The following is a 19,222-nucleotide window of genomic DNA, read 5'->3' on the forward strand; positions in this document are numbered from 1 at the left end:
TTTATGGTTCATGCTTTTTGTGTGCTGCTTAAAAATATTTTGCCTAATCCAAAGCCATAAAGATTTTTTTCCTGTATTTTTTACGTGGTTTATCTCTTACATTTAGACTGCTGGTTTCCTTCAGTTAATTTTTGTATGTGTCTGAGGTATGGGTTAATGTTCATTATTTTTCATATGGGTATCTGATTTATATAAAAGACTTCATTTTCCATTGAATTATTGTCAAATACTTATATAGTGTGGGCTTAGTTTTGGGCTATCTATTCTGTTCCATTGATCACTGTGGCTATTCTTTTGCCAGCATCACACTGTGCTCATTTCTGTAGTTTTATAGTGAATCTTCAAATCAGGTGGTGTAAGTTCTGTAATGTTGTTCTTTTTCAAAATTGTTTTGATTAATTAACATTCTTTTCATTTCATATGACTTTTAGAATCAGCTTGTCCATTTCCAAAGAAACAAAATCCTGCTGAGGTGTTGCATCACATCTATATAGCAATTTGGGTAGAATTGACGTCTTCACTAAGGTATTGATTTTTCTGATCCATGGACATGGTACATCTCGCCATTTATGTAGGTCTTCATTAGTTTCTCTCAGCATTGTTTTGAGGTTTTAAGTGTACACATCGGAGCATGTGTACATGTATTCATAGTATTTTTGATGCTAATATAAATGCAATGTTTAATATTGCAATTGTTCTTTGATAGTACATAAAATATAATTGATATTTGTACACTGATCTTGTATGCTGGAACCATGCTACACTCATATATTCTTTTACTAGATTTTTTGTAGATTATTTAAGATTTTCTACATTGATGATCATGTTCCCTACAAATAAGGACATTTTTACTTCTTCTTTTCCAATCTGTATGCCTTTTTAAATCAGTATTGGGCACGTTCCCTCCAACACAGGGAACAAAGCGAGGTCCCTGCTTTTGCCCCCGTCCAGCGTGATGCTGAAGAGCAGTGGCGAGAGCGGACCCTCGCTTTGCTTCCTGTGTTGGAGGGAAGGTGCCCATTGTTCCGCATCACACGTGCTGTTTGCTCTAGATTTCTCACAGATGTCCTACATCAGATTAGGAAGCGGTCGTCTATTCCAAATTTCCTGAGCATGTTTGTCATCAGTGGGTTGTTGAGTTTTTACTGCTCATCCACCCCTCCCCCTGCCGGAAGTGGCACCAGCATCTGTTAGTTGAGCTGCACATCACAGAAAACGCAGGCAAAGCTGGAATGCCTGTCTTTGAGGAAAATAGATGACTCACAGCTCATCCTGGACCTTGAGAGTGTTTGCATTCTCTGCGGTGCTCTGAACAGTAAGCATCAGTGCAGCACAAAAGGGTCCACCATCGTGTCCCCACCCTCCCTCGTTGTGAATTATTGTCAAAGTTCCACAGCATTTTAAATCTCTGTTTTTATAAAGTTGACTACACTACTGACTTTGATCACTTTGAATTAACTTCCTCACTACAGCTTACAAATGACTTACTTAATTGTCTGGTGCTATCTCTATAGCCTTACTCTGGGGTTTTTGTTTTGTTTTGTTTTTTCACTGTGGTCAAAGCTTCACAGCTTCACATTTTATTTTCAATAAAACAGTCTTTTTATTTATTACTTCCTTTTGTGTGAGAATATACTTTCTTTGGCATCTCTATTATTTAGAGACTCAGCATTTTGCTCTTGAAACACATTTGATCAAGCACCATAAGCTTAGACATGTTAGACATACATGGTGATGGTTAGCAGTGCACCCTTAATATTCCTCCTGGTCCTGTGGGAAGACCACCCTTCTCAGCCCTTCGCATCAAGACAGGACCATATCACCGGGTCCTGGCCAGTGGGACGCGGGCAGAAGTGAGAGGGGCTGCCCCGGCCTGGCCACACCACTGATCTCTGCATGGTCCCCTTCGAGCAGCTGGGAAGGGGGCGGGGTACACGTTTCAGGAGCCTGGGGCTCCGCGGTAAATCCTTGGAGGGCAGACACTCCTTAGAGCGTCCTGGTCAAGGGGACCTTGTGTGGACACTGAGTGAGTGGACGATCTTCACTGCTCTACAGCGTTGGAGCTTGGGGTCGCATGTTACAGATCGTCTACCCTGAGCAATATGTACCGTCCAGCCAAGTGGGGCAGCCAGTCCCCCGACTGGAACGGGATACACTCCGTCTTTAATGCTTCAAACGAACATAGCTATTTTATGTGCATCTTCCAGTTGTGTTTGCTGAAGAATGAATGATTTATAATCTTGACATACTGTCTCCAGAAAGAGCAAGTGTTGCCCCAAAGCTATTTGGCTTTTTTTCTCTTACTATGAAGCAAGAGACCCCAAGTGAGATTTACAAATATTTCTCATTAAGTTAATTAAAAATAAAGTACTACGTTGAGTATTCCCAACCCTTAAATATCTTTAAAAAATTGTAAATATTATTCTCCCCATTGTACACGCTTATTTTTAATTGTCTTACTGCTCATGCTGTCATTAGTTTATATTGTAAATCACAGTGCACTCTCAGTTCAAGCTTCCTCTCCAATGATTCATTTGTAATCTCATAAATGGGATAATCTTTCTAGTTAATAAATGTGTGTTTCTTTGTGGCCAGCTTCTTGCAGATCTGAGTAGATTGTCCTACTCTCGGTGGGAGAGCTCCATGGGAGGGGGCCGGGCTTCTCTGTTCCCTGCTTGTGGGCTTGTGCCTTTTGTGTCACTGTTACCCTCAAATCGGGGTTTCTGCGAAGAAATGATTTCAAACTACTTGTCCTTTTTTTCAGGGCTAGTTCAGTCAAAACCAGAGAATTTAATCCCAAACTCCGCTTAACCAGGCACATGTTTAAGGGCAATGCCCGTGACACTCTGGAAGCAGATAAACGAATAAAGGGTCACATCCTCTCCCGCACATCTCAGAATACTGCTCTTAGGACACGCATGTGACTGTCCTACAAACAGGAGAACACATGGTCTCGAGAGCCTGCCCTGGAATACACGTTGTCACTTAAACAACAGCAACAAAAATCATTCTAATAATAACTCACGGTGGGGCAATTGTTTCTCAGTGATTTGTGAGGGCTGTTGCTACTTTTCTTTGTTCCTCTCGATGCTCTGAGGTGTCACACCTGAGCATGTAGCCTCGCCTCTTACTTCAGACAGAGAATAGAGGTCATCCTTCATGAACCTTCTAAATTTTGACCTCTTCCCTGGCTACCGTCAGGGAGTCCACCTACCCTTCCTTCCTATGTCAGCAGAGGAAGTGTTTTCTCTCGGACAAGAAGAATCTTTATAATGTTTCCAAAAAGCATACCAAATTCCCTTCAGTTTTTTTAGCTTAAATTCACGTGTCCTTTTCAATGACATCCTTGAAACTTTGGAAATAGGTTTTCTATTTTTTTCATCCCCATTGTTTTTGAGCATCTGCCTACCTTGAACCGTATTGTATTCTGTGAGGTGATATCACATCCTGTGCTGAAGAGAGATCCAGTTAAACAATAAAGAGTCCCAGCTAGAGCTTCTGTTATAATGACATCATTTGACATGTCAGAGTTTGGTTCGAGTTTGTAGATAATTAGTTTCCTACAATTTTCTGGCTGTTCGTCATCACTTTTTAGGGCTCAGTGGATTTCAGCCTCAAGATGAGAAGAACCTTCACTTTCTCTTTTACATCCTACAGTGGGTTTTACACCGAGTAGAAATAGCACAGTTTGCTACACTCGGAGGGTTAGAGCCAACGGATTCTTTCCTTTAATAAGATTTTACACATTTGAATTTACTTTGTTCAGGGAGCGCTTAGGAGGAATCAAATACATCCTTCTTCTTCTTCTTCTTCTCCCCTTTCTCCTTCTCCTTCTTCTTCTTCTTCTTTGTTCATCCCTGGTGAAATCAGTTCCTGATTGAGGCCAAGTTCTGCCCCTGGCAGATCTCTTGTAGCTCACGCGACTGTCTGGGACTCACTGTAGGCAAGGGGTCAAGGAACCAAGCCTGATGCTGCTTCGGCTCCTTTCCCCCAAAGTCTCCAGCATTCGCCTATCAACTGACCCCATGTCAGTGAAACTTCACGATTGCCGTACCTTTTTGGATTCCCCTGAAACAGAACCATTCAGTTCAGACCTGGGAACCTATGAAACGAAGTGTGACTAACACTGATCTTAGAGCATGCGGTTAATGAGACAACTGTCTTAGGAGAGACAGGCTAAATCCCCGACTAAGCAGCATTGTCTTATAATCACCGTGGCGCTGATGGATTGGTTTTCTGAGGAAGGCAATGCTGCATTTGAGAAGCCGGCTTTGTGGCTGGGAGTGTGGATGCTGCTGGGATGAGGGATGGGATGGGACCAGCAGGAACTCGGGAGACGAGAGGAGACGTCAATCTCAGTCGAAAGAGGGTGATTCAGGTTGTCTCCTTGCGGTTGATGGAGGGCTGCTCAGTAAGAGGTTCTCAGGGATCGGCCGAGCTCTGGCACATTCATTTCTCATTCAGTCTGAGGACTTAGATGTGGCCTCTCTTCAGTGGTCAGAGAACCTTGCATTTAAACAAAAATGAGCCAGGTTGCAGAGCCTTGTACATTGATTCAGTTCTGAAGTGTTTCTTCTTGTTCTGGAAATCAAGTTCTTAAATGTCTCTGTTTCAAAGTCTTGTTTCAGTCGTGGATGTTTATCATTACGTGTGTGTGTCCACATAATCTGGTAATAGATGGTCAAGTCAGTCCTTATTTAGATTTAAAAATGGTTCATTTCCCCACTTCCTTTTTGTGAGCAAAGCTCTGGGTCATGGAGAAATGCAGTGCAGGGAAGGGACTCGGAAACGCCCTTGGTGATGCCAGGGTCCTGGTCCCGACTTTGCAGAAGGTCTGGTGTGAGGCTTTGCTGCGAAAACAATGCCAGCTCTAGTAGGAGAACTGTGAGTTTCGTATAAACAAATATATTTTGAGGCACTTTCGGAGTTATTCTCTTAAGAGTTGCTGCAAAATTGCTCTTTGATGCGAACCGCAAAGGGCAGTGTCCGCTCCCACCAGAGGGGTGTCCTCTCCAGCCGGTCCTGGGCGCCCTCACCATCTCCCTCTCACCACAGGGCCCCGGCTTTCCTTCCAAGTGGGTGGTGGGGTGAACCTGGCTGGCCGCCCCTTCCCCTGCCACCTCTGACTTGCTGGGTCATCTCTGGGACAGAACTGCTTGGATGCGGGCCCTGGTCCTTTTCCTCTGAGGCCGCAGACTTCTGAGCTTGCTGGGTCTTTGTGAGGCATCGCACAGATGTGTTTACATTTACAGCAGCGTTGGAAAGAGAGAAACTGTGGAACAGTCCAAATGTTGCCTCTAAGATGGTCACGAAATGCCTAGGTTTATTTTTCTCCTTGGCTCACTCAGAGAAGCTCAGATTTCCCCCAACCCGTGTGCCCTGAGCTGGGGCTCGGTGCCTCCTTTGTCTGGCCCGGGTCACAGCCACGTTCCTACAGCCTCTGGACCCCAGTCTGCTTCATAGTCATTACTTTATTCCCTCCTCAGCGGTACCCTCGGAAGCATTTCCTGATCTTCTGGGGCGAGAAGCCCATGATCAGAATAATGCACAAACCAGCCAATCAGAGGCAGGGCTGGACCTGAGCGAGGAACGCTCTGCATCCGTTACGCTGTCCCCGGGGCCACAGCTCTGTCATCCCGACTTCCTGCCGGACGCGAGGTCGGAGGCTCGCGTCCCCTCTGCTGACCTCAGCTGGCCCCTGTGTGGTGTGGACCCACCAGCCACTCCTTCACGGCTCAGCTGAGCCTGGGAGGCCCCCCAGAAAGTGGTGCATGCACAGCACCCGTCTCTCCTCTTTACTGTTGGTTCTGACGTCAGTTATTTTGATACAAGTTCCTGAAGAACGACTCCTGAGAAATCAGTCCATCTCTGATGGAGTCTCCTGCTGGGGTCAGGTCTCTTCACGACCTCCCCATGGTGACAGGCTTGCAACTCACAAGGCTGCCAGCCAGCCCCTGGCCTCGGCCTCCCCTGTGGGTGGGAATGGCCGCATTTGTGTTGCCGCAGGGTCTGTGACATAAGATACCCCGGGGGGGTTCATGTGTCTTTTTCTAGGAGCTGGGATGGAGAGTCTTCCTGTTGCCCGGACCCAGCTCTGCGGACCCGGAGAGGAATTCAGATGGAGGGTCTCAGTCTCTGAAGGGTCCCAGATCTGCGGGGACGGAGGGGAATTCACATGGAGGGTCTCAAGTCCCTGAAGGGTCCCAGCTCTGCGGGGACGTAGGGGAATTCACATGGAGGGTCTCAGTCTCTGAAGGGTCCCAGCTCTGCGGGGACGTAGGGGAATTCAGACGGAGGGTCTCAGTCTCTGAAGGGTCCCAGCTCTGCGGGAACGGAGGGGAATTCAGATGGAGGGTCTCAAGTCTCTGAAGGGTCCCAGCTCTGCGGGGACGGAGGGGAATTCAGACGGAGGGTCTCAGTCTCTGAAGGGTCCCAGCTCTGCGGACCCGGAAAGGAATTCAGATGGAGGGTCTCAAGTCCCTGAAGGGTCCCAGCTCTGCGGGGACGTAGGGGAATTCAGATGGAGGGTCTCAGTCTCTGAAGGGTCCCAGCTCTGCAGACCTGGAGAGGAATTCAGATGGAGGGTCTCAAGTCCCTGAAGGGTCCCAGCTCTGCGGGGACGTAGGGAAATTCAGACGGAGGGTCTCAGTCTCTGAAGGGTCCCAGCTCTGCGGGGACGGAGGGGAATTCAGATGGAGGGTCTCAAGTCCCTGAAGGGTCCCAGCTCTGCGGGGACGGAGGGGAATTCAGACGGAGGGTCTCAGTCTCTGAAGGGTCCCAGCTCTGCGGACCCGGAGAGGAATTCAGATGGAGGGTCTCAAGTCCCTGAAGGGTCCCAGCTCTGCGGGGACGGAGGGGAATTCAGACGGAGGGTCTCAGTCTCTGAAGGGTCCCAGCTCTGCGGACCCGGAGAGGAATTCAGATGGAGGGTCTCAAGTCCCTGAAGGGTCCCAGCTCTGCGGGGACGGAGGGGAATTCAGACGGAGGGTCTCAGTCTCTGAAGGGTCCCAGCTCTGCGGACCTGGAGAGGAATTCAGATGGAGGGTCTCAAGTCCCTGAAGGGTGCCAGCTCTGTGGGGATGGAGGGGAATTCACATGGAGGGTCTCAGTCTCTGAAGGGTCCCAGATCTGCGGGGACAGAGGGGAATTCATATGGAGGGTCTCAAGTCTCTGAAGGGTCCCAGCTCTGCGGGAACGGAGGGGAATTCACATGGAGGGTCTCAGTCTCTGAAGGGTCCCAGCTCTGCAGACCCGGAGAGGAATTCAGATGGAGGGTCTCAAGTCCCTGAAGGGTCCCAGCTCTGCGGGGACGTAGGGGAATTCAGATGGAGGGTCTCAGTCTCTGAAGGGTCCCAGCTCTGCGGACCCGGAGGGGAATTCAGATGGAGGGTCTCAAGTCCCTGAAGGGTCCCAGCTCTGCGGGGACGTAGGGGAATTCAGATGGAGGGTCTCAGTCTCTGAAGGGTCCCAGCTCTGCGGACCCGGAGAGGAATTCAGATGGAGGGTCTCAAGTCCCTGAAGGGTTCCAGCTCTGCGGGGACGTAGGGGAATTTAGACGGAGGGTCTCAGTCTCTGAAGGGTCCCAGATCTGCGGGAACAGAGGGGAATTCACATGGAGGGTCTCAAATCTCTGAAGGGTCCCAGCTGTGCGGGGACGGAGGGGAATTCAGACGGAGGGTCTCAGTCTCTGAAGGGTCCCAGCTCTGCGGGAACGGAGGGGAATTCACATGGAGGGTCTCAGTCTCTGAAGGGTCCCAGCTCTGCGGGAACGGAGGGGAATTCACATGGAGGGTCTCAAATCTCTGAAGGGTCCCAGCTCTGCGGGGACGGAGGAGAATTCAGACGGAGGGTCTCAGTCTCTGAAGGGTCCCAGCTCTGCGGGAACGGAGGGGAATTCAGATGGAGGGTCTCAAGTCTCTGAAGGGTCCCAGCTCTGCGAGGACGTAGGGGAATTGAGACGGAGGGTCTCAGTCTCTGAAGGGTCCCAGCTCTGCGGGAACGGAGGGGAATTCACATGGAGGGTCTCAAGTCTCTGAAGGGTCCCAGCTCTGCGAGGACGTAGGGGAATTGAGACGGAGGGTCTCAGTCTCTGAAGGGTCCCAGCTCTGCGGGGACGGAGGGGAATTCAGATGGAGGGTCTCAGTCTCTGAAGGGTCCCGTGGAGCAGAGCCACCCGCGGCTGGGAGCTCACCTCGGATCCGAGGGAAACCACTGCGTCTGTTTTAACCCGGCGGGTTGTGTCTGGGTCTCTGCCAGCTCAGCTCTAAGACCTGCAGGAGACCAGCCACGAGTCACACGTGCACCGTGTGAGAGCCTGACGGGCACCAGGGGTCAGGGGAGAGGCCTCCCGGGAAAAGAGGCCCCAGGGAACAGGCGAAGGCATCTGGAGGACACTGCAGGGAGGGAGAGCAGCGGCCAAGGCTCGGGCCTGCGGGGAACGCCGCCCGGGGGCCGTGGGTGACAGCAGGGCTGAGCCAGATGTGCCCACGACACCTCGCCCACGTCGCCATGGCTGAGCACCACAGCCAGCTGTCCGCTCCCGGGTCTGCGTTCGGTGATCTGGGCTCAGCTCAGCTCAGCACCCTCCCTCGTTTGGAAGAGCCAGAGTGGGCACCTCTGCCCCCAGGCCTGGCCCGACCCCCAGCCCCGGCCACCCTGTCACAGCAGGTCCGCGGCAGCACAGGCTCGGAGGAGAAGTGGCACCTCTTTCCAGGGGACTTGGCCCTGCGGGGAGGGAGGAGGCAGGCTGGTGGCTTCCAGGGACCCCGCGGGATGTGGTCCCGTGGGGCTCAGCCACGCACGTTAGGAAACCCCCGAGGGTGAGGGGAGATGGGCGGCCTGGGTGACTTTCACATACGGGGCGCTGGGCGGCTGCCCTCCCCCAGGACCGTGTCCAGGGCTGAGACCCTTTCGGCCACGTCGCGTGGTGCAGACCCGCTCGCCGGGCGGGAGACCGATTCCCGCGCCGCCCTGTGACCCCCTGGGACCGTGTGGCCGCAGGAGCCGTGAGGTCACACTGTTGCCCTGGGGACACGCTCACTTCCTCCCTCTGTGGGCTGGTGCGGAGAGAGGAACTGCTGAAAATAACCGGGAGAGAGGTCACCGAGGGAGAGCCGGCAGGCGGTCCCCTTGCTTTTACTAATGCGGACTTTCTCGGGCTTGAGGAAGTACTTTGTTTCAAAAATAGCTGGTGCTTTTCCAGGAGGGGCCTCGGAGCAGCGCGGTCCCCTCGGCCTGTGAGGCGTCGCTCCCGCGGCCGGGTCGCCTCGCTCCTGCCCGGCGCTGCCCAGATAGTTGTGCCTGGGGCAGGGGACAGGGACCAGCAGGAAGGGAGAGCCCTTCCTCTCCTGGAGGTGGAACCAGGGGCGTTGAGCGTCTGGAAACGCCGCCGAGGGCCTGGACAAGTCGGTCAAGGATAAAGATTTCCTGAGAACAAATTCTGAGCTTGACTAATCGCAGTTTGCCAGCATTGTAACCAGGGAAGCGTGTTTTAACAGGTAGAAGCCTGGAGGTGGAGGGTGGGCACCAGAAAGGTGGCAGGAAACATGTACATCTTGCTTTCAAGAACCAGCTACGGTTATTCAGTACTGACCGTGTGCCAGACAGCACTCTTGGCATTTTACCTGTTTTGCAGCATCCGACCTCAGGTGAGCCCTGGGCGGTAGGTTGTTTTCCCCTCTGAGCCGCACTGGAGGAAGGTGAGGCCCAGAGAGGTGCGGTTGCTTCACGCTGGGGGCAAAGGATGAGCTTCACCTCGCAGGGGCTCTGTGTCCTTTCCAAGTGCACTGGTGGCTGTTCCTGTGCCACATGCACGTGCGTGCACGTGGATGCATGTGTGTGCGCGTGATGCACACGTATGTGATGTTTTTGATGGGTGTGCATATGCCGGCGTGACTGCAGTCACAGTTTCACTGGCTTTCCCATCCCCAGGGGCCACTTGTTCTCTGATGCTGGTGCCTCGTGTGTCACTTGCCATTTCTTATTGGCCTGTGGTCCCTGGAAAGCCTTTCCCCTGGAAGCTGGATGTGGTGGATGGTGCCTTCCGGCTAGAGAATGCTGTCTCCACGGGACGCACTGTGGAGTGTTTCCAGCGTGCAAGCTCGCAATGCAACCTGGGTCCTGCTCCGAGGCTGCTCTGCAGAGGCTTTGACTTCTCGGCCGAGGGCAGATTTAGTTTATGTTATTATATGCCTTGTCAAGCAGACTTCTTCCTGCCAGAGAAGTTCAAGGCGAAGACCAGAATCTGAAAAGTAAACATCTATTGGTGAGGGTACATGAGCATACTTGATTACTTTATATGCTTTATCACATTTTATATGATGTTTTAGACTTGACCTCACTTTGTTGCAAGGAATCCTCTTTTTTCAAACAGATCAAAAATTCATTGGTGTTTATAGTAAAACCTCATCGAGTCAGGCTGCCCCATGTCACACATCCTACGCAGCTACAATTTAAATTTCTAAAGATATGAAGAATTATTTGCTTAAAATGAATAACACACCCAAGGCTTGGGGCTACATAGACGCGTTTCTGTATTCAGTTATGCTTTACATGCAAATCTATGTGCTAATTACAGCACAGACTTAGCTCTTCATTAATATCCTCCAACCTTTTAATGGTTCAGATTACTACATGTGCAATTCCTGAAAAGATCTGACAGGAAAGCACTTTAAAGTTTATTATAATCCAGAATGTTTGTGTTTTGTATCTTACCCCTGCCTGTGGCCCCATCAGCGCCCTTCATACGCCTGCTTTGGAATGCTTATCAGATTCTATATTAATTATTTTCTTCTTTATCTGCTTTCTCTCATAAACACTGTGATTCTGTCAGTTATTCAAAAGGCCTAGAACAGTCCTTCCAGATGCTGGGGGACTCAGGGAGCCTGCATCTTCTTGGCCCCTGGCAGTTGCTCAGACTTGGCTATTCATTCTTCCTGGAGGTGTAACTTGGTGCTTCTATTTTCCAGAATAGATTTTATACAATCAATGTTAATTCTTCTATAAAGGTTTGGTAGCATTCCTCAGGGAAACTATCTGTGCCTGAAGATTAACTTTTGGGGATGCTTTTAGTTACAAATTGGATTTCCTTAACAGTTAAGGAATAGTTTCCTTAAAAAGCTACTCAAATTCCATATGTCATAATGGGTAAGTTGTGGTCGTTTGTGCTTTTCAAGGGATCAGTCCACTCATCTAAGTTGTCACATTTATGTGTGTAGACTTGTCCGTGTTACTCCCTTATTATCATTTTCATGTCTGCAGGATCTGTAGTAACATCCCATTTCATGCCTGATTGGTAATTTGTGACCTCTCTCTCTCTTTTTTTTTTCTTTGTAAGTCTTATAGGAGGTTTGTCAGGGTTGTTGATGTTTTTTAAAAAAAAACTTCTTATTTCATGGATGTTCTCTATTGTTTTCATGCTTCTAATTTCATTGGTTTCTGTCCTTTTCCTTCCATTTGCTTTGTTTACTTTGCCAGGTTCTCAAGGTGGAAGCTTAGATCATTGACTTGGAAGTTTCCCTCTTTTCTGATGTAAGCGTTTAGTGCTATGAATGTCCCTCCCAGCGCTGCTTTAGCCACATCCCACACATTTTATTATGTGGCATTTTCATTCAGTTCAATGGACATTTTATTTCTCCTGAGACTTCCTCTTTGACCCATGGACTATTTAAAAGTGCATTGGTTAGTTTCCAAGTGTTTGGAGGTTATTTTCCGTTTTGGATTTCTAGTTTGGCTCTGTTGTGGGCAGCAAGCATTCTGTATGATTTTAATTCTGTTAGATTTGTTTCTGACCAAGATATGGTTTCTCTTGATGTGTTGACTAGATCCTGTTGGTTGATGTTGCTGCTGAGTACTTCCATATTCTTGGTGGTTTTCTGAATAGCTTTGCCATCAAGTGCAGAGAGAGGCATGTTGAAGTCTCCAAATACTGTTGTGGGTTTGCTCTTTCTCCTTTCAGTTCTATCAGGTTTGTTTCACAAATTATGCAGCCCTGTTGTTTGGTGCATACACATTTGGGATTGCTGTGTCTTCTTGGAGGCCTGACCTCTTTATCATATTGCACTATTCATATTGCACTATTTATCATATTGCACTATTATCATATTGCACTATTCCTCTCTGTCACTGGTCATTTTCTTTGCTCTGACATCTCCATTAGCTGATATGAATATAGCTTTTGATAGCTCCTTTCTTTTGATTAATGTTTGCATGATGCATCTTCTTCTGTATAGTTTCTTGAATGCAATATATAGTTGTGTCACAATTTTCGATCCCCTGGGCCAGTCTTTGTCTCTTAAGTGCTGTATTTACATCATTTCACTTAATGTAATTATTAATTGTTATGGTTTAAACCTACCATTTCATTTTTCTTTTCTACTTATGTATATTTTTTTCTTTTCTCTATGTCTTTTTTCCTGGCTTTCTCTGGGTTAGTTTAACACATTTTGGAGTTCCATTTTGATTTAGCTCAGTGTTTTTAAATGTATCGCTTTCTGTAAGTTGTTATTGTTGTTTTAATCCCTGTCTACTGGTGTCACTATTTTCCAGTTTGAATAAAGTTTGGAAATTTTACCTCCTTTATAACCTTGTTTAAAATACAGTTGTATTATATATTTTCTCTACATACTTTTAAAGCCACATCAGAAAGTGTTACAACTTTTTGTTTTAACCATCAAGGGTAATTTAGAAAACTCAGTAGGAGAAGGATATGTATTGTCTAGATACATATTTTTACTCTTTCCATTGTTCTTATTTCCTGCTCTTCCAAGTTTCCCTCTTTCAGAAATTCCTTTCTGTCTAGAGAACTTCGCTTAGCTATTCTGTTGGGTTAGTTCTGCTAGCAGCAATTTTTTTCCTTCATCTGAGAAAGTCTTTGAATTCCCTTCATTCTTGAAGGGTATTTTATGAGTATAGGATTCTGGGTTGATAGTTCTTTTACATCTTAAAAAATATTGTGGACTTTAATTTCTGGAGAGAACTTCACTCTCATTCAAATTGTTTTCCCCTAGAGAAAAAGTGTTCTTTCTCCTGCTATTTTCAAGATTTGTTTCTTTGTCTTCACATTTTAGTAATGTGAATATGATGTTTCTTGGAAGGGATGTCTTAGGGCTTATCCTGTTTGGGATTTTCTCAGCTTCTTGAATCTGTAGGATTATGTCTTTTGCCAAATTTGGAGATTTTGGAGTCATTATTTCATTGAATAGTTTTCCAGACACTTTCTTCCCCCTTTCTTTCAGGGACTCATGCCATGAATGTGAGAATTTTCTTTTAAATCCGCCTACAGTTCCCTGTGACTTTGTTCATCTTTCCTTTATCTTTTTCTTTTCTTTTTTCTACTTTTTTTTGTATTGTTCAGATTGGGTAATTTCTGTCATTTACTGTCCAGTTAATGGATTCTTCCTTTGTCCTCATGTTGTTGAGTCCATGTACTGAGTTAAAAATTTTTTTTCAGTTATTGTATTTTTCTGTTCTAAATTTTCCTTTTGTTTTACTTTGCATCTTCTATTTGCTAAGACTTTCTGTTCTTTCATTTGTTTCTAGTGTGTTTGTACTTGCTCATTGAAGCATGCTTATGGTGGCTGCTTAAAAATCTTTGTCAGCTAATTCTAACATCTTGGCATGTTGGTGTTGGTGTCTGTTGACTGTCTTATTTTTTATTCAGGTTGAAATTTTCTTGATTCTTGGTATAATGAGTGATTTTCAACTGAAATTTGGACATTTTGTGTATTATGTTATGAGATCTGAATTTTATTTAAACCTTCCATTTTAGCTGACTTCCTCTGCATCACTCCAGCAGGGGGAAGGGGCCTCTGCCTGGGTCCTGCCAGATGAGGGTAGAAGTCCAGGGTCCCCCCCTTGGCCTTCACTGGCACCAAGGGAGGAAGGGCTCCTTGTACAGCTGGTTAAATGTGGGAGTCTGGCTCCCACTAGGCCTCCAGCGACACCAGCCTGGTCTGGATGCTGAGGGTGCCTTGTTACTGCTCCCCACTTGGCTACACTGACATCACCCCATTGGGGAGTGGGGGGGTTCTTCATACCCCCATTCAGGATGCAATTCCCAGCCCACTCATTACTCGGCCTTTTGTGACACACCCTGGCCAGGTGTCCAGGGCATCTCATTACACTTGGATGGAACGGGGAGCAGGCCCCTCCCTGTGCCTTTGCTGGTGGGGTTGGGGCCACAGTTTTCCTCTGGCGTTTGGCAAGAGTGGAGCACTTGTTGTCTAGACACTTTCCTTATTGACAGGCTGCCCCTTTTCCAGCCCCTTGGCTGGAGATGGCAGGCTTTTCTTGGGGCTTTTCTGGTTTGTGCCTGTTCACACTTCTGGGTGGCCGGTTCTTCAGCTCTGGGGCTGGGATACAGGGCAAAAAGGAAACCCATGGAATTCGCCACCGTTTCCCTTGGGTCCTGAGTTCTTGAGTGGCCCACCTTCTCCTCTCTACCTTTAGGTTTGTGTTGTATATACTGTTTATTTTTATTTGTACTTAGCAGGAAGAAAAGGGAAAAACATGTCTATTACATCTTTCTGGAAGCAGAAGTCCAATGGAAGGCTGCTAGATTTTTAGTTTCTATTTTAAAAATTTTACAAGCATCTTACTTATGGAAAGTTTTTAGGACTCAGTATATTTGTGTGGTTTTCATAAAATGGCAACTCTCTTTTTCACACTCATATTTCCTCTGTGTGTATATTTAATATCATGCTATGTAATGCATATAGTATTATATTACATAATGTACTATTCTGTATGTATTACATAAATTTAATGTATTATATACACTATAATACATAATATATAATTATAATATGTTATACATTAATTATATAATACATATCTGTGTTACTTTATATAATTCTATATATATTTTATGTAATATATATGCCACATATATTTACATTATTGTGTATTATATATAGCAAACTGAGTCACCAACAAGCAAGTTTTGAGTCCTCCTTTGCCCGAGCTAGGAGCTGGGTGTCATGGAGCACGAGAGGCTGTTTGTTTGCCGGGGAGGCCGTAACAATTGTCACAGACGTGTGTTTTCTCGCAGTTCCAGAGGCGGGAGTCTGAGATAAGGGGTTGGTAGGGCAGGTTTCTCCTGGGCTGGCGGCCGGCCGTGTCCTCCTGCATCGTCACACGTCTCCCTCTGTGTGTCTGGGTCCGAATCTCGTCTTCTTACAAGGACACAGTTCACGTTGTGTCAGGACCCACCCCGGTGACCTCACTCTACCTTAATCATCTCTTTAAAGGCCTGTCTCCAAGTCTTCCCCTTTGAGGTCCTGGGGTCAGGACTTCAGCACTGAGTGTCCAGGGCGCCCCCTTTGGCCCCTGACAGGAGCCTGGGACACAGACAGCACAGGGAAGGCCACGGGCCAGCCCGCCCACGGCTCCTGACTTGGACGCGGTGGTCAGGCCCGGGCTGCAGGCAGGCTCCTGGCGGAGGTGGCCGTCAGGGCCGGGGCTCGAGGGAGGCCGGGCCGGCGTCACGAAGGGGCGAATTCCAGGCTGGAAGGGGCCTCTGCTCTCACTTGGTTCCACTTCCTGCTCCAAACAAACCACGACTTCTAACCTCCAGAGAAGGGAGCCGAGCCCCCAGGGGGTGTCCCCCCTACGGCAAAGGCTTCTGGAGTCCTTGCCCGTCCAGCAGCACTCACGAGCGTGTTTCATGAAAGAATGATGGCTTCTTTTCACAGATTTTTAAGGAAATCGATTCTTACATTTTAATGAAAGAGAAAACAAATGATATGGTACATTTCAATAGACCTTCGTGTTAAGAATTCACATATCCTGGAGATATATTCTTGGTTGGTTTTTTTAATTGTTGTTTTTTATACTTAACATAACATATGCTCTGAGATTTACCAATTGAATTTTCTTTGACCTCAAAAACCCACGTAAACCAAGACCCCGGGCACGAACTGCTTTTCCTCCTCCCCACCTCAAACAAATACACACCTTCTGTTGAATTCCAACAGCCCAGTGGATTCTCCGAGCAGCAGTTGGTAGGAAAAAAACAGCGGCATGAAAGCCTCCTACCAGACACGTTTAGCAAATGCTTTCTTATTTTAATTTCATTATGATTTATTGAAGCATTCAAAGTTTGTCCTGGCGATGGGTCCCAGCCACCCCAGCCCAGGAGATAGGTGTCCTTGCTGACTCCCCCTGCGTTTGGCAAGCTGGTCGTGGCTCAGTTTTACTGCCCACCCCGCCCCCACCAAGGAAATAAGAGCACTGTGTATTCTAGGAAAAAAACACTCCTTTCAGAATCTCCTCGTCCTGCGGCCTGTGCAGTGCCGGTGCTCTCGGGGGCCGGGAACAGAGTGGCCTTCTGTGGGCCACCAGCCGCAGACTGGCTGTCTGCGTGGGGAGTTCCTGCTGCCCCGGCCCAGCTGCCAGGCCCCTCCTGCTTGGCTGGGGAGCTGAACTGGCAACTCGGGAGCCCAGAGCAGGAAGAAAGGGGCTTTCATTCCCTCCCTGATTGGACACGCGGCCCGGCCTCTGGACGCGTGCTTCCCTGACGGCTCTCCGAGAAGCGACGGAGCAGCCGGCCTTCCTTCTGAACCAGCTGCCTGTGGAAGCAGAACCCAGAGGCGGGGCCGTGGCTGGGGGACTGTGCGCGTGCCTCCTCCTCGCTGAGGGCTCTGGGCACCGGTGGGGCCTTGTTCACGATGGGTCTGCACGGTCCACCCTGGAGCCTCAGCCTGGTTTCCAGGGCTGGCCACCTGCGTGAGGATGCGGGGATGCAGGGATGCAGGGCTGTGGGGATGGGGGGATACAAGGATGCGGGGATGTGAGCCCTGAACGTGGCCCTGCTCCATTTCCATGCCTGGGACTGGGGATGAAGCCCCACCAGCCCCTCTGCAGACACCCGGCTCTGGGACTTGACCTCAACCCCGATGGCTGTGACTCTGAGCTGCCACTGGTGCTTAGCTGGCAGCTCCCCGGATTCAAAGGAGCTGGTGGGACCTGCATCAGAGCCTTCCTCGCTCCTTAGAACCATCAAGGCCCCCAAGCCCTGACCCGGCAGGAGTCACTGGTGCTGGGGAAGCCTCAGGAAGGGCATGTCTTGAAAGCTCTAGGTGTGGTTCTGGAAGCATTTATTTGGTGAATTCTGGTGTTCCGTGTGGCTCTGATACACGGGTGACTGGGAAGGAAAGGGCCAGAAGAGGAATACTGAGTCCAGCCTTGCGTCTTCCTACTTGTGACGACACCGGAGCCCCACGGAGTGTGACCTTCATTCCCACGGGACCCTCTCTGTCTGGACCTGAGGCCGGAGGAGGAACCAGAGGCGGGACCCTCAGCATGAGGACTGAGCACCTTCACGGCTCAGCTAACTGTGCACCCCAAGAGTCTTTATCCTGCCAGCCTGAGGGACCTAAATTCCAAAATTCTCTGCAGAGCCTGACACCTTGAGTGTCGAAAACACCTTTGTTAAATTGAGTTCTTCCTCTAATCTCGTTCACACATGCTCTGGGCAAACACCCACATCACATGTGCTGGACGTTTCTCTTACCTGCACGTGGAGATGAGGTTGTGCCTCAGGCAGGAGCCTCTTGTTGTTGGATGTGAATAATCACGTATGATATTCACTGGTCAAATTTTAGTGAGAAACAGAGTCATTTATACCTGCCCTTGAATGCCCAGGCAAGAATAAAAGAGGCAGAAAAGGTGGCCCTGACCAGGCATGTTACCTGTGAGGCCCACTGGTATGTGGGGACCCCAGACCCAGGGCATCTTGGCTCAAGTGTTTCACTTATTTATTCATTTTCTCTTTGTTTATTTGCATATTGCTTATGTGACTTGTTTATTTAGGGGAGCTGGGCTGAGCTAATAATGAATTCGAATTATTTATTTAGGATAGATTGGTTGAATTATTAGCTTATTTATAGGATGCCTCTCTGCTTCACTCAGAAAATCAGGAATTCATTCTGAAACTGGGAAAATATTAAGTCTTTACTTCTCAGAAATGCCGTGATTCTTGTTTGCAAAAGAACAAACTAAACCAAACAATCAAAAAGCAAAACCAAAACCTGCCCTGAATGTGACCAGAGGAGAAGGGTGGAGAGAGGAGGAGGCACTTTTGCTTTCAGGATAAATTAGACGCACTTTTCCTGTTCCTCCCACAAAGTACAGCTGAAATCGATGGGCTTTAAATGTCTAATACGTGAAAGTTGGAGACAGGCAGGTGGACGGGTAGGGACTTGGCATCAAGTCCAGGGGCCCCTGGTTCCCCTTCTCCTCGTATCCCAGACCTGGGGCAGAATAATCCAGAACCTGAGATGCAGATGAGGATCAGGGACGAGAGCCTTGCAGAACAGAGAGCTTTTAGAGGACAACCACTGATTCCGCCCACACCCACACACACCAGCAAATGCTGAGAGGGGAGTCCAGTTGGAGGGGCCAGTTCTGAGTCATCAGAGTCCCAGGAGGACTGGGAAGCAGGGCAGGATGGAGGAGAAAGAGTGAAAATGTGAAAATACAGTGTGTTTTCCTTCTCTTATTGAGTTCTCCAAATTGTATTTGACAGTCTAAGCAAAAGTTATAAAACTTCTGGATATGGCATTAAATGTGAGAAGAAGAAATATTTAAGATGATTATATTTTTAGTGAGGGAGGAAAGGGGATATAAAAATGATGTGACCTTTTTACACGTCACTCAAAAGTAAAATATCTACCCCAGGAGACTGTGGGAATTTCTATACGCCCACCACTGAAGGGCATACAAAGGGATACACTCCCATTGGAATTCTAAAATTAGGTTTAAGTGACCTACAGGAAGGCAGAAAAGGGAAAAAAGAGAAAAGAAAAGCAGAATAAACTGAAAGAAATAAAATGACAGGCTTAAGGCTTAACAATTCAATAATTGCATTAAATTTAAATGATCTAAGTGCATGAATTAAAAGAGATTGGCACAGTGATTTTTAAATGATCTAATTATATAATCCCTGCAAGAAACTCATTTCAAATGGATGATATAGGTAAATAGAAAGAAAAAAGATGTATCATGCAAACATTAATCAAAAGGAGCTATCAAAGCTATATTCATATCAGTTAATGGAGATGTCAGAGCAAAGAAAATGACCAGTGACAGAGAGAGATAGTGCACTATGATAAAAGGGTCAGGCCACCAAGAAGACACAGCAATTCCAAATGTGTAAGCACCAAACAACAGGGCTGCATAATTAGTGAAACAAACCTGATAGAACTGAAGGGAGAAACAGCAA

This window comes from Eschrichtius robustus, chromosome 17, assembly GCF_028021215.1.
Source record: "Eschrichtius robustus isolate mEscRob2 chromosome 17, mEscRob2.pri, whole genome shotgun sequence".
Classification (NCBI taxonomy): domain Eukaryota; kingdom Metazoa; phylum Chordata; class Mammalia; order Artiodactyla; family Eschrichtiidae; genus Eschrichtius; species Eschrichtius robustus.